The sequence below is a fragment of the Macaca thibetana genome, chromosome 6, assembly GCF_024542745.1.
Source record: "Macaca thibetana thibetana isolate TM-01 chromosome 6, ASM2454274v1, whole genome shotgun sequence".
NCBI lineage: Eukaryota > Metazoa > Chordata > Mammalia > Primates > Cercopithecidae > Macaca > Macaca thibetana.
In genome coordinates, this window is record NC_065583.1 from 1163458 (window position 1) to 1176474 (window position 13017).

The 13017-nt window shown below is 43.8% G+C and overlaps 1 protein-coding gene across 2 annotated transcripts in view; it reads right to left on the reverse strand.

The window, feature by feature from the left end:
* The window catches only part of CNOT6 (CCR4-NOT transcription complex subunit 6), an 82744-nt gene extending 69786 nt beyond the window's left edge, over nucleotides 1-12958 (reverse strand). For both annotated transcript variants that reach the window (XM_050795782.1, XM_050795779.1), the window contains exon 1: nucleotides 12540-12958. The gene's annotated coding sequence lies outside the window, so the exon portion shown is untranslated. The remainder of the gene's footprint in view (nucleotides 1-12539) is intronic.
* Nucleotides 12959-13017: the final 59 nt, after the last annotated feature.

Below are 13017 nucleotides of genomic sequence, written 5' to 3' on the forward strand. Positions count from 1 at the left end.
CCAAACTGACAGTCCTAGAAATACAAGTACATCATGTTCCTAAAACTGTTATCTTTTGTTTTGTTTTGTTTTTAAAACAGAGTCTCGCTCTCGTTGCCCAGGTGGGAGTGCAGTGGCGTGACCTCAATTCACCGCAACCTCCGCCTCCTAAGTTCAAGTGATTCTCCTGCCTCAGTCTCCAGAGTAGCTGTGATTACAGGCACCCACCACCACGCCTGGCTAATTGTTTTGTATTTTTAGTAGAGACGGGGTTTCACCATGTTGGCCAGGCTGGTCTCGAACTTCTGACCTTAGGTGATCTGCCCGCCTGAGCCTCCCAACATGTTGGGATTACAGGCGTGAGCCACCACACTGGGCCCCTAAAACTATATCTTGTTCATCTCAACACCCTTGGAAACAGGAAACCCAGGCTCATTTACAAAACAAGTAAGTTGAGTCTGACTTGATCTCTGTAAACCTCCTTAGTATCATCTGGGATCTCCCTAATTCCCACTTACCCTTCACAAACTTTCATGCCTTAGCAATGCTATGTCTTCGGTCTGAAATGCCCCAGACACCAAAAGGCCCCTAGTCATCCTTCAAATGCCAACTCAGACATTCAACTTCAAAAGGTCCATCACAACCTTCCTCCATATCCCTCCCAAACACAGAAGTTTACTGTTTCCAGCTCTGAGCTATGCTAAACCTTGAAAACATGTCTACTGTTATATTCATTAACCCTGCCTTAGTATTTTTTTTATCTCACATTCTGTAACACAGGCTCCTTCCACTTACATATCTTAAATATTTTTATAACTCCAGAACTTGTCAAATATTCAGGTAATGCTTATATGAATTCAAAGGGAGAAACCATGATAGTATAAAAGCAAACATTTTGTTAAGAGTGCAAAAAAAGCCTTAAAAGCAGTGCCTATCTTACTAGGAATAAGAAAAACTATTATCTAAAAGGCAAAATCTAGAGAAAACAGAAAGGACTTCAATATCCAAGGGAACTAAGGATACTGGTTCTGGGATAGCCTGAGGTAAGAAGTAAGGGGGCAAACTTAAAGGTTAAAAACTATATAAAATCTATCTTAGGGACACAATGGCACAATAAGAGCAAACATTAAACAGATAGGTGTAATGGCAAAAGGGTGTCGGGCACCTGTCTGCCATGCACTGCACTAGGCATAGAGTAGCCACTATTCTGTGAGCACTCATTACCTGCCAGGTCTATCCAGCACTTTACATGCATTGTCTCATCTAACCGTCAGTACTCTTATAAGCAGACACTATTATAATCTTTGTATAAAGAGAAAAGGTCCGGAGAATAAATAACTTTCCTGAGGTCACGAGGATACTAAATGGCACAACTGTTATTTTTAACCCAAGTTTAATTCAAGTTTGTGCTTTCAACCACTACGCAATAATTTACCTGTATGACCTCAATTTAATTCTCACAGCAACCCACGAGGTAGATTCTACCTCCATCTTATAGAAGGGGAAACTGAGACCCAGAATTTATGTAATTTGCCCCAGATTGCACACTCTAAGTAACTGAGTTGTAGAGCTGGGATTTGAACCAGGGACAATCTAACTCCAAAGCTAGTTTTTCTATTCTACCACAGCCTCATTCTCAAGAATTTTATCATTTGCAAGACCAAAATTTTCTGTTCATTATCCAAATATTATGTTGCTGGGACCATGAGCCCCTCGTTTATGTCTCAGATGCATCATCTTTCCCAAATTAACCTCTTCATCTGTACTTTATAGTCCCAAACCCTCCACAACACACTAAGACACTCAAAGTGTTCTGAGCAGATCTCAGGACCCTTCTCAGGGCCCTTTTGCACTCTTAAAAATTAACTAGTACCTCAGAACTTTCGTTGATGTGGGTTATAGTTATCAATAATCAATAAAAATCAAATTAAAACTGAGAACTTTAAAAATATGAACTCTGTAACAGTAATAAACCTATTACATGTTAAATGGCATTTTAATGAAAACTATTTTAAAAAACAAAGTAAAATTTAGTGAGAAGAGTGGCACTGACACTGTCTCACAGTTTTGCAAATCCCTTTAAAGTCTGCCCACTAACGTAAGGTATTAAGTCAAAACCATGATTTGTGTAGTAAAATCTCACCAAGATTAAAAAGGTAAGCAGTGAGGAAGTCATCAATCCTAAATCTGTTCTCGTACCATGAGACAAGCAACCACCATTTAGTTTATTGCTTCAGCACCGTAATATTTATGCCAACGTGAATCTTTGCATTTTTCTTACCTTTTGCCAGACTTTCCAAAATCTATTTACTGCCCCTGCTCTTACAATGAACCATAATATTCTAAGTACTACTATCTAGTGGGAATTTTGGTCTTTTGAGCCATTCAATATTTATTCTAGCTGCTAATTCAGATACACAATGACTTGGGAGGTTGTAATGTATAAGCAATCAGTTTTGATCCACTAGTTTTTTCCCCTTAAAACTAAGAAAGAAAATTATTCATAAAATGTTGACCTTACAAAGCATCAAGAAGCCTTTAACACTAGAATCTTACTCTAAGGCCACTGATAATGTTTCAGAAAACATGAAAGCTACACACCGCTTTTTGACTACAGACTGCCTTTTCCAAAATAATGAAAGGCTTTATAACTGAATTTTTGATGAGCATGAAAAGTACTCTTACGTGGACTCTCGGGAGGTTTTTGATCCATAACCAAGAGAATCATAAATATTAACACAGACTCTGCCACTTAGCTCTATTATGTCAACATGATCAACTACAAGTGTAAAGGGTTATAAATTTGGGTCAACAATTGGGTCTTCCTGTATTATCAAATTAACCTCAAAGGACCAATCCAGTCATAAAACCACGAGAGTGTTAAGAGGAAAAAGGGGCCAGGCGCGGTGGCTCATGCCTGTAATCCCAGCACTTTGGGAGGCTGAGGCGGGCAGACCACAAGGTCCAAGAGATCAAAACCATCCTGACCAACATGGTGAAACTCTGTCTCTACTAAAACACAAAAAATTAGCCGGGTGTGGTGGCGCACACCTGTAGTCCCAGCTACTCGGGAGGCAGACACAGGGGAATCGCTTGAACCCAGGATGCGGAGGTTACAGTGAGCTAAGATCGCACCACTGCACTCCAGTCTGGGTGACAGAGTGAAACTCTGTCTCAAAAAAAAAAAAAAAAAAGAAAAAGGAAGGAGGGCACAGTGTTAGTAAGAATACAAACTGGGGCCGGGTGCAGTAGTTCACACCTGTAATCCCAGCACTTTGGGGTGCCAAGTTGGGCAGATCACTTCAGGTCAGGAGTTCGAGACCAGCCTGGCCAACATGGCAAACCCCCGTCTCTACTAAAAATAAAAAAAATTAGCCGGGCATGGTGGCGCACACCTCTAATCCCAGCTACTCAGGAACCTGAGGCTGGAGAATCACTTGAACCCAGGAGGCAGAGGTTGCAGTGAGCCGAGATTGTTCCACTGCATTCCAGCCTGGGTGACAAGAGTGAAAACTCCATCTCAAAAAAAAAAAAAAAAACAAACTGGAGTCAGACCTGTATCAAGTACTGGCTTGAAATGATGGGCTTACAATCATCTTATTGCCTAAATTTCCTCACTTATAAATTGGTGATATCTATGTCACAATTTTGGTGTGAGGATTAAATGAGATACATGTAAAGCAGCAGAGCCCACTGCACCACTGGCATTCAACACTATTTTTTTTCTTCAGTGGTTACGAACCCCTGTATCTTTTGAGTTTCTATAGTTTCCACAAAACTAAAAACCAAATGACAATTTTCTAAGTCTCAAATAAACTATAGTTATCATTGTCATAATTTTAGATTAACAAAGGAAACTACTGGTCTAAAACATGGCAGTTAGCTTCATCAAACATTCTTTTATGATGCTGAAGTGTTTACTTAGCAACAATACATAATCTTACAGAGCAAAAATACTTGCCTCCCAAAAGGCTGAGTGTAATACAATTTTTGATTTAATGTAGTCAAGTCATATCTTCATCGCTGTTTGGTCTTTAATTAGGAGAGATTGCTAATACATCTATCTCCCTATAATCAAAATCTGCCTAATAAAACTATATACAGTCACTCAATGCACCCAGAGAATCACCGGTAATGCTCTGTATTTGGATATACAGAGCCACTGGCTAATTTGTTTTATTAAGTCTCTATGTGTTCGTAGCAATAACTTGGAAAGAAAATGACCGTGTCTAATGATTTCCTCTTTGCTACTATTTTACACTTAAAACTGCATCAAATATTTAACCAAAGTTTAGGCAATGGAGCACAACATAAGTGCAAACCTAGCACAGGGCATAGGAAAGCAAATCTTATTCTTCTAGTAACTGAAGGCTGAAAATTGTAATTACGATTTTACATCAGATAATCTCTACCTCTAATGATGAAAAAAATTTATTGTTTTTGAAATCACACAAAATTCCACAGGCAAAACAATTTTGTGTGACCAAATAAAAATGCAATCATTTCAACCAACAGATCAGGGGAACGTTTGAAAAACATACATGCAATATGTATTATAAAGTTAATTCCTAAGTTTTGGACTTAAGGAAACAAAGCTGGTGACTAACACAGGTGCCTACCTTCTCTCGACCCTGTCTCCTCTTTAAACTATTATCCTTCTTTCCTTCTCTTCTAGTTTAAATTTTTCCAAATAGTAGTCTATAACCTTCTTCATCTTAACCTGCCATTTGCTCCTCCGCCGAATCTACTATCTGACTTACATATCCCCTGGTCCCATAAAGATTTTCCCTGCTTTCATTCCCCCACCTGCCAAATCCTATCAACCCATTTCCAGATCTCCTCATCCCACCCTAAACCTAGGCACAATGACCACTACTGAAAACTCCCTCTTTCTTGGTACTATGACCTCTCTTGGCATCTGCAGCATTACTCTCTCCTGCTCTGGCCGATCTCTTTAACCATTTCAGTCCTGTCCAAAACAAAATATCAGTTGTTCCTTAGGGTTCCCTTAGTCCTCTCCTCTTGTGGTCCATGAGTTAAGTTTCACACTTGCACATGTGCATACTTTCATTCTGTTCAGCACAGTCCATAATTCTTAACTGATTCTCAAATGGGGATCTTACCTCTGCCAAAAAGGTGAAAAACATTTGTTCACACATTCTTCTGAGTAATCCCCTAACTTCCAATGCCAACTATACAATGACCAAATCTATCAAACCCCCAACCGCTGTCTGGTCCAGATACCCGTTAGACATATCCCCTAAGTATCCAGAAGGTATGTCAAACTTAACCGGATCAAAAATCAAACTATTCTACTTTCCTTGTCCAAATCTGTACTTCTTTTTTTTTTTTTTTTTTTTTTTTTTTTTTTTTTGAGACAGAGTCTCTGTCGCCCAGGCTGGAGTGCAGTGGCCGGACCTCAGCTCACTGCAAGCTCCGCCTCCCGGGTTCACGTCATTCTCCTGCCTCAGCCTCCCGAGTAGCTGGGACTACAGGCACCACCACCTCGCCCGGCTAGTTTTTTGTATTTTTTAGTAGAGACGGGGTTTCACCGTGTTAGCCAGGATGGTCTCGATCTCCTGACCTCGTGATCCGCCTGTCTCGGCCTCCCAAAGTGCTGGAATTACAGGCTTGAGCCACTGTGCCCAGCCCCAAATCTGTTCTTCTATTTCCCAAGTTAAATCATACCAACAGTTCTCCAAGCTAAACAAGTTCTGAATCATACTCAACTCTTTCCTATCTTTTTTATAGCTTATGGCTTCTCTGTCCCTAATTCTGGTATCCTGTGCTTTTCTATCCCCTATGCCGATGTACTTGAGCTCTCACAGGATGTAAATGAACTCTGACTCCTTTAATCCAGCTTCTACATTTTCATTATGTGCCTCCTGAAAAAGTATGTTACATCAACCATTTGCTCACCCATATCCACCTAAACTCTCACTGGATTTCTATCTATACAGGAAATCCCAACACTTTATGAAAAAGCCTACAACTATTCACAAGCTGTTTCTGACCACTCTTCCTGTCCCTCTCATCCCTGTGTCCTATGCTCCACCGCCCAAGTTGTTCCCAACAAGCTGTTCCTTCTCCCTGTCCTACTCAACCTAACAAATCCCTATTCATCCTTTAAAACCCAGCTTAAAGACCTCTGAGATGACTCCCTGGGTTTTCCAAGCAGAATGAGTTTCTCTTTCCTTAGCATGCCCAAAATGTTTTGTGCTTTCTTAATTACTATATAATCCAATGAGTATTCTATTGGTCCGTTTGTCTTTCTCCACAACACTATAAACCTCCTTGGGACAAAAGACTGTAAGCCCCACAAAGGTAGCATGGGACCTGACACATAGGTTGTTCAACAAGGATTTTTGAAACTGAGTTTTAGTACTATTTAAAAATGGTATTAAACAAGTATAATCAACTATAAAACTTGCTTTGAAAACGTGAACTTGAATTAGCTGGGCATGATGGCGGGTGCCTGCAGTCCCAGTTACTAGGGAGGCTGAGGCAGGAGAACGGTGTCAACCCAGGAGGTGAGGCTTGCAGTGAGCCTAGATGGTGCCACTGCACTCCAGCCTGGGCCACAGTGCGAGACTCTGTCTCAAAAAAAAAAAAAAAGAAAAAGAAAGAAAGAAAAACAAAACATGAATTTGGCCAGGTACAGGAGCTCACACCTATAATCCTAGCACTTTGGGAGGCCAAGGCGGGAGGAATGCTTGAGCCCAAGAGTGTGAGACCAAACTGGGCAACGTAGAGAGACCTCATCTCTACTAAAAATAAGAAAAATCAGCCAGGTATGGTGGCACACACCTGTGATACCAGGTACTCAGGAGGCTCGCATGAACCTGGGAGGTCAAAGCTGCAGCAAGTCATTATCACTCCAGCTTGGGTGACAGAGTGAGACCCTGTCAATAAAGAAAAGGAAAAGGAAAAGAAAGAAAAAGGGGAAAAAAAGAAAGGAAAAGGTGAACTTGTTCCAGTGTAACTGATAACACAAATTAGAGAACAATTTGAGCACAAGACGTACCTCCTGTTTATTTATGTGCTATTTTGTCACGTAAACACTAGATGAAAGGAGAAAGTTTGCACCCAGTCGAACTGAACTGTGTAGAAATACCTGAAACACACTTCAAACACCTACCAGCTAAGTCAGTTCACTACGTGTTAAGGGCCACACCTATTCACTTCTGGTGTTACAACCTTCCATCTGATTATAGGTAATTCTTCTACCACTTCACAATAACTCACAAGCAGCAACCTTTCTGACATCCCTTTCCACAAGCAAACCAGGCCTTTTCAAGTCAAAATGCCACATTTATTACAGTATCTATATATTTCTTAACCATTCAACACGTGTAAAACTGTTCTATCATTTTTACCAGGTTCCTTTTTTAAATGTGTCACTGATAAAGCTTCCTTTTTTAAATGTGTCACTGACAACCCCATTTGTCAGTCATTTCTACTGTACAATTATGCAAAGGAGTGATTTTTTAGGAACCTGTATGTTGCTTTACAGCAAACTGACTGTATAAATTAACAGTTGTATGAGAACTTCTTAGACCTTAAGTTAGTCTCACTATTCCAATAATTTACTAAAGAGGAAACTGTCATCCCAAAATTTCACAAAATGTTTACAATGCATATCCTAGCAAACCATCAGGATACTGATAACTTTTTAAGCTTGGTGGCTTTGATTTCAACTGGGCATAGGGTTGAATCTTCCAGCTTAAGGTTTATAGCCTGCCTAAGCCTAACTCAGAAGACAAGTGTTCTCAACACCTGAACTTTCATGAGTACTATTTTATGATTTTCATTGCTTTGACTGTTTTTAACTTCTTCCAAAACATACTGACATTTTGATTTTAAATGACCCTGTATTATACAGCAACTGGGCATAGCCCTAAAGTCCCTTAAGGGACCACAGACTCAGGAGACACCATATCCAAGTTAAAAATAGATCCAAGCCGAGCACGGTGGCTCACGCCTGTAATCCTAGCACTTTGGGAGGCCAAGGCGGGCAGATCACTTGAGGTCAGGAGTTTGAAACCAGCCTGGCCAACATGGTGAAACCCTGTCTTTACTAAAAATACAAAAAAACTAGTCAGCATGGTGGCAGGAGCCTGTAATCCCACCTACTCGGGAGGCTGAGGCAAGAGAATGGCTTGAACCCAGGAGGCGGAGGTTGCAGTGGGCCGAGATCATGCCACTGCACTCCAGCCTGGGTGACAGAGAGAGCCTTCATCTCAAAAAAAAAAAAAAGAAAGAAAAACCAAAAGAAAAAATAGATCCAAAGTCACTAACTCCATAATACCTCAAATATATACTTGTACGGCTTCCACTCTATTCTCCACAGGGATGCCAAAGTGATCTCTAAATCACCTTGCTCCCCTGCTAAAAATATTTTGGCTCTCTCTTCTGCTGTAAGATACAGGTAGAAACTTCACTTTTAGCTTAGCAAGCATGGTCCTTCAAAATCTAGACCAGACACACCTTTGCAGGCTCATCTCGAGTCATGCCCACTGTTCCAATAACACCTTATCACTAGTCTTACCCTAACACTTGACACCTCAGTGTACCCACAGTTTCTTCTGTTTAACACGACTCCCTCTCCCCAGTTTGGCAAATCCTATTCAGTGCTATTTTTCGTAAATTGCCCCCACACCCTCCGCAAGTTTTATCATTCTCTATTGCGTTCTCCCACAGCACTCTGTGCACCTATTAAGCCTATACGCTATGAGAGGGCAAAATCAGAGTATTATTTGTCTTTGAATTCTCAGTGTTAAAACACTGTGACTGGCCGGGCGCGGTGGCTCACGCCTGTAATCCCAGCACTTTGGGAGGCCGAGACGGGCGGATCACAAGGTCAGGAGATCGAGACCATCCTGGCTAACACGGTGAAACCCCGTCTCCACTAAACAAATATAAAAATTAGCCGGTTGCGGTGGCGGGCGCCTGTAGTCCCAGCTATACGGGAGGCTGAGGCAGGAGAATGGCTTGAACCTGGGAGGCGGAGCTTGCAGTGAGTGGAGGTGGCGCCACTGCACTCCAGCCTGGGCGACAGAGCGAGACTCCGTCTCAACAACAACAACAACAACAACAAACACTGTGACCAGTACATACCTTAACATGTAACTTAAGTTACCAAGAAAATATAAATGGACGAAGGAGAGATAAAGACCAGAGAAGGGTAAAGTGAAGACAGCCTAAATGAGTGCCCATCTTGGATCAAATAACCCCCAACCTCGCTACTTATTCAAGTACCAAAATACAGTACATTCCATTATACTCTAATGCACCCCAGCTATGCATACAGTATATGTTTACAGTTTATTCACAATTTTTTTTTTTGAGACGGAGTTTCACTCTTTTTGCCCAGGTTGGAGTGCAATGGTGTGCTCTCGGCTCTGCCTCTCATGTTCAAGCAATTCTCCTGCCTCAACCTCCCGAGTAGCTGGGATCACAGGCATGTGCCACCACGCCCAGCTAATTTTGTATTTTTAGTAGAGATAGGGTTTCTCCATGTTGGTCAGGCTAGTCTCGAACTCCTAACCTCAGGTGATCCGCCTGTCTTGGCCTCCCCAAAGTGCTGGGATTAAAGGCATGAGCCACCACACCCAGCCTCAGCCATTCTTAACTTCAGATACATAGTGTTTTATTAATCACACTTTGTTGTAAAATGACTACCTTGAGTAATGGGTATAAAGATATCTACAAATCCAACTCTGGTTTTCCCAGTAAAACATACATTTTTAGCTGAGCCTATTAGGACTTTTCCAAAGTGATAAATGCTTTAAAGCAGAGCTTCCCAAACCAGTGGACCTTACTTACATATGGGAATGGGTTCTAAATGTGCTGAACATATTGATCCCTCACCCCTAATAGCCCAACGAATATAGCTGTGAGCTGCCTTAACATTTATTTCAGTATGTCTTACATATATTATCCTTTTCTGTTGCACCACGAAAAAGGTTTATGCTTTAAAGAATATAAGAAGGCAAATATGGGTACTGGAATGTCTAAGCATTAACCAAAATGCATTTTTTTTTTTTTTGAGACTGAGTTTCACTCTTGTCACCCAGGGTGGAGTGCAGTGGCAATCTCTGCCTCCCGGATTCAAGCAATTCTCCTGCCTCAGCCTACTGAATAGCTGGGATTACAGGCATGCGCCACCACACCTGGCTAATTTTGTATTTTTAGTAGAGACAGGGTTTCACCGTATTGGCCAGGCTGGTCTCGAACTCCTGACCTCAGGTGATACACCCATCTTGGCCTCCAAAAGTGCTGGGATTACAGGTGTGAGTCACCGCACCTGGCATAAAATGCATACTTTTAAACTACAGGTACAGTGGGCAAATTCCTACAATGCCTTTACACATTTGTAGTTAGGACCAAATTCTATAAACCAACCTTATGTCTGCTCAAAAGAAAACAGTTTGAAATTTCCCAATAATTGTAGTTTTACTTTGCCAACATTTAAGAAACCTGAAAATACCGACAAATTGAACAGGGATATTCAAAAGGAGCTGCCTAGGCTGCATCACCACTATCAAGACACTATGGAAATTAATGATTGGCTTTCAGAGAAAATCTTCAGTCTCACAAGAATATCTATGTCTTTTGTCACCATTTTTAAAAACTGATCAAGACAGGGTCTCACTACGTTGTGACAGTTATCACAGGCTTTAAATATTTCATATTTTTCTGAGACAGGGTCTTGCTGGTCTCAAACACCTGGGCTCAAGCCATCCTCTTTCCTCAGCCTCCCAAAGTGCTGGGATTACATGGTGAGCCATCATGCTTGGCAATTACATAATCTTTTTTGACCATTTCATTAAGCATCTCGTTCACCTACTGAGAAGTGACCTGAAATAACTTCTAACCATTAAAATACCCTCTACCCTCCCAAAAGAACAAACCTCTAGCAATGAGGTCACACACTCGTGTGCTCTCACATGCACACAAACCCAGTTCTTCCCCTCGTAATTACAGTATCATGGGCAAGTCACCTCCACCTTTCTAGGTCTGTTTTCTCATTAGCAGCTGTTCAAATATTTTGTTTAAAACAAAACACCTGGAGTAGATCACAGATCTAAAGATATTAAGCCATTTTTATTCTAATTTTACTCTAAAAGTCACAACATTCTAAAGACTGTGATGGCCAGGCATGTTGGCTCATGCCTGTAATTGCAGCACTTTGGGAGGCCAAGGAAGGAAGATCGCTTGAGTTCTGGAGTTGGAGACCTGCCTGGGCAACAAAGCAAGACTCTACAAAAACTTTAGAAATCAGCCGTGGTGGTGTCTGCCGGTAGTCCCAGCTAGTCAGGAGGGTGAGGCAGAAGGATCGCTTGAACCCAGGAGGCAAAGGCTGCAGTGAGCCAAGAACTGTGCCATTGCACTCCAGCCTGGGTGACAGAGTGAGATCCTGTCTCAAAAACAATAAATAAATTAAAGACTGTGATAAATGTCTTAACAGCAATTATCCAAAAAAGCCACCCTTTTGATCAATGGCCCACATCTACTCCTACAGCCTACAAATCTGTTCTGGAGTGGGAAAGTCTAGTACATCGTAAAAAAATACAAAGTGCTACTACACACCATTTTATTTTTTCAGTTATTCACATTCACTCTCTTCCTCTTCAAAGTTAAATTCCCAGATACAAGTAGGCAAGAAGATTCAGCACTAACAATGAGACAATCCACCTGGAAAACAGGTAAGTATGGGAACTCAAATTCAAGCAGATTATCTAAAACACATCAGCTTAACACAGTAACAACAAATCCAAGAAGGTCAAGCGAGATGACCATTCACGATGTTGTCAATGGCAGTAACAGTTAAAAACAGAAGGCTACAGGTGTTGGTTAGCAGGCTCCTCGCGAAAGGCGAAGGAGGTAGAGTCAAAGGAAGTTTCCAAAGAAAATAACGATTAGTGTTGAAAAACAAAAAGGAGGGGTGCAATTTGGGTTCCCAGAGAAAACTGCTTCTAGAAACCAGCGCGATCTCCGAGTCCTTAGCAATACTATAAAACAAATCTCTTCACTGCATGCTAAGCGCTTCTTTAACCTGTAATCCACCCCGTCCTCTCCCCCAAAAATCTGCGTTAAACTGCATTTTAAGAACATTTTAGGGGGGGTAAGCAGCGGGTTTCCCGCTCGACAGTAACTGCGGCCGCGGAGTGCGAAGTTCCACACGCGAACCCCCCACCGAGCCGCTCCTCCGAAGTTGCCACCGTCTTGGCCCCGAGTCCCGGGACACGGACTCGCTCCTCCGGCGACGGCAGCCGGGACCAGCCGGGACCCCAGAGCCCGGCGCCGGCCCCTCCCCTCCCCTCCGCCCGCCGCCGTCAATCAACGCCCCCCGGCAGGGACTCGGCTCGGGGGCGCGGCCCGGGGCGGGGCGGGATCGCGGCGCGTCCAGGGCCCCCCACAGCCGCCAGCCGGGGAGCGGCGAGCCCGCCGCCCACGAAACTCAAGTTGCCGCGACCGAGGCCGGCCGACGGGGCGGTCCGTGCGCGGCCGCAGAGAGAAGCGGCGCCCCGGCCGGGCCTCGGGCCTGCCTCGCTCACCTCTCGGGGTGCGCCGCCTTCCTCCGCCGCTGCCGCCGCCTCCTCCCTGTGAGCGCAGCGGGGTCTGACCTGTGGAACCACCATACCAGTCCCGCCCGCCGCTGCAGCGCCGCCGCCGCCGCCGCTCCTCTCCGCCTCAGTCGCTGCTCTTTGTTCCCCCTCCGAGAGCCGCCGCTTCAGCCGCCCGCCTCAGCCGCCCCGGCGGGCCGCCACTACGCCCTCCCGCCCTCTCGGCCCCCGGCCTCGCCCTCCTCGCTGCGCCCGCCGCTGCCTTCGCCTCCGCGCCGCCGACGCCGCCGACACCGACGCCGACGCCTCCTCCTCCGCGCCCCCCTCGTTTTCATTGAAAGCAAACAAGCATCATGGCGGCGGGCGCCGTCCCTCAGCCAGCGAGCGCCCGGACCGCCGCCGGCACGCCAACATCCCGGCCGCTCATTGGCCGCCGTCGCTGGGCGCAACCATCCGGCCTTCGGCGCGG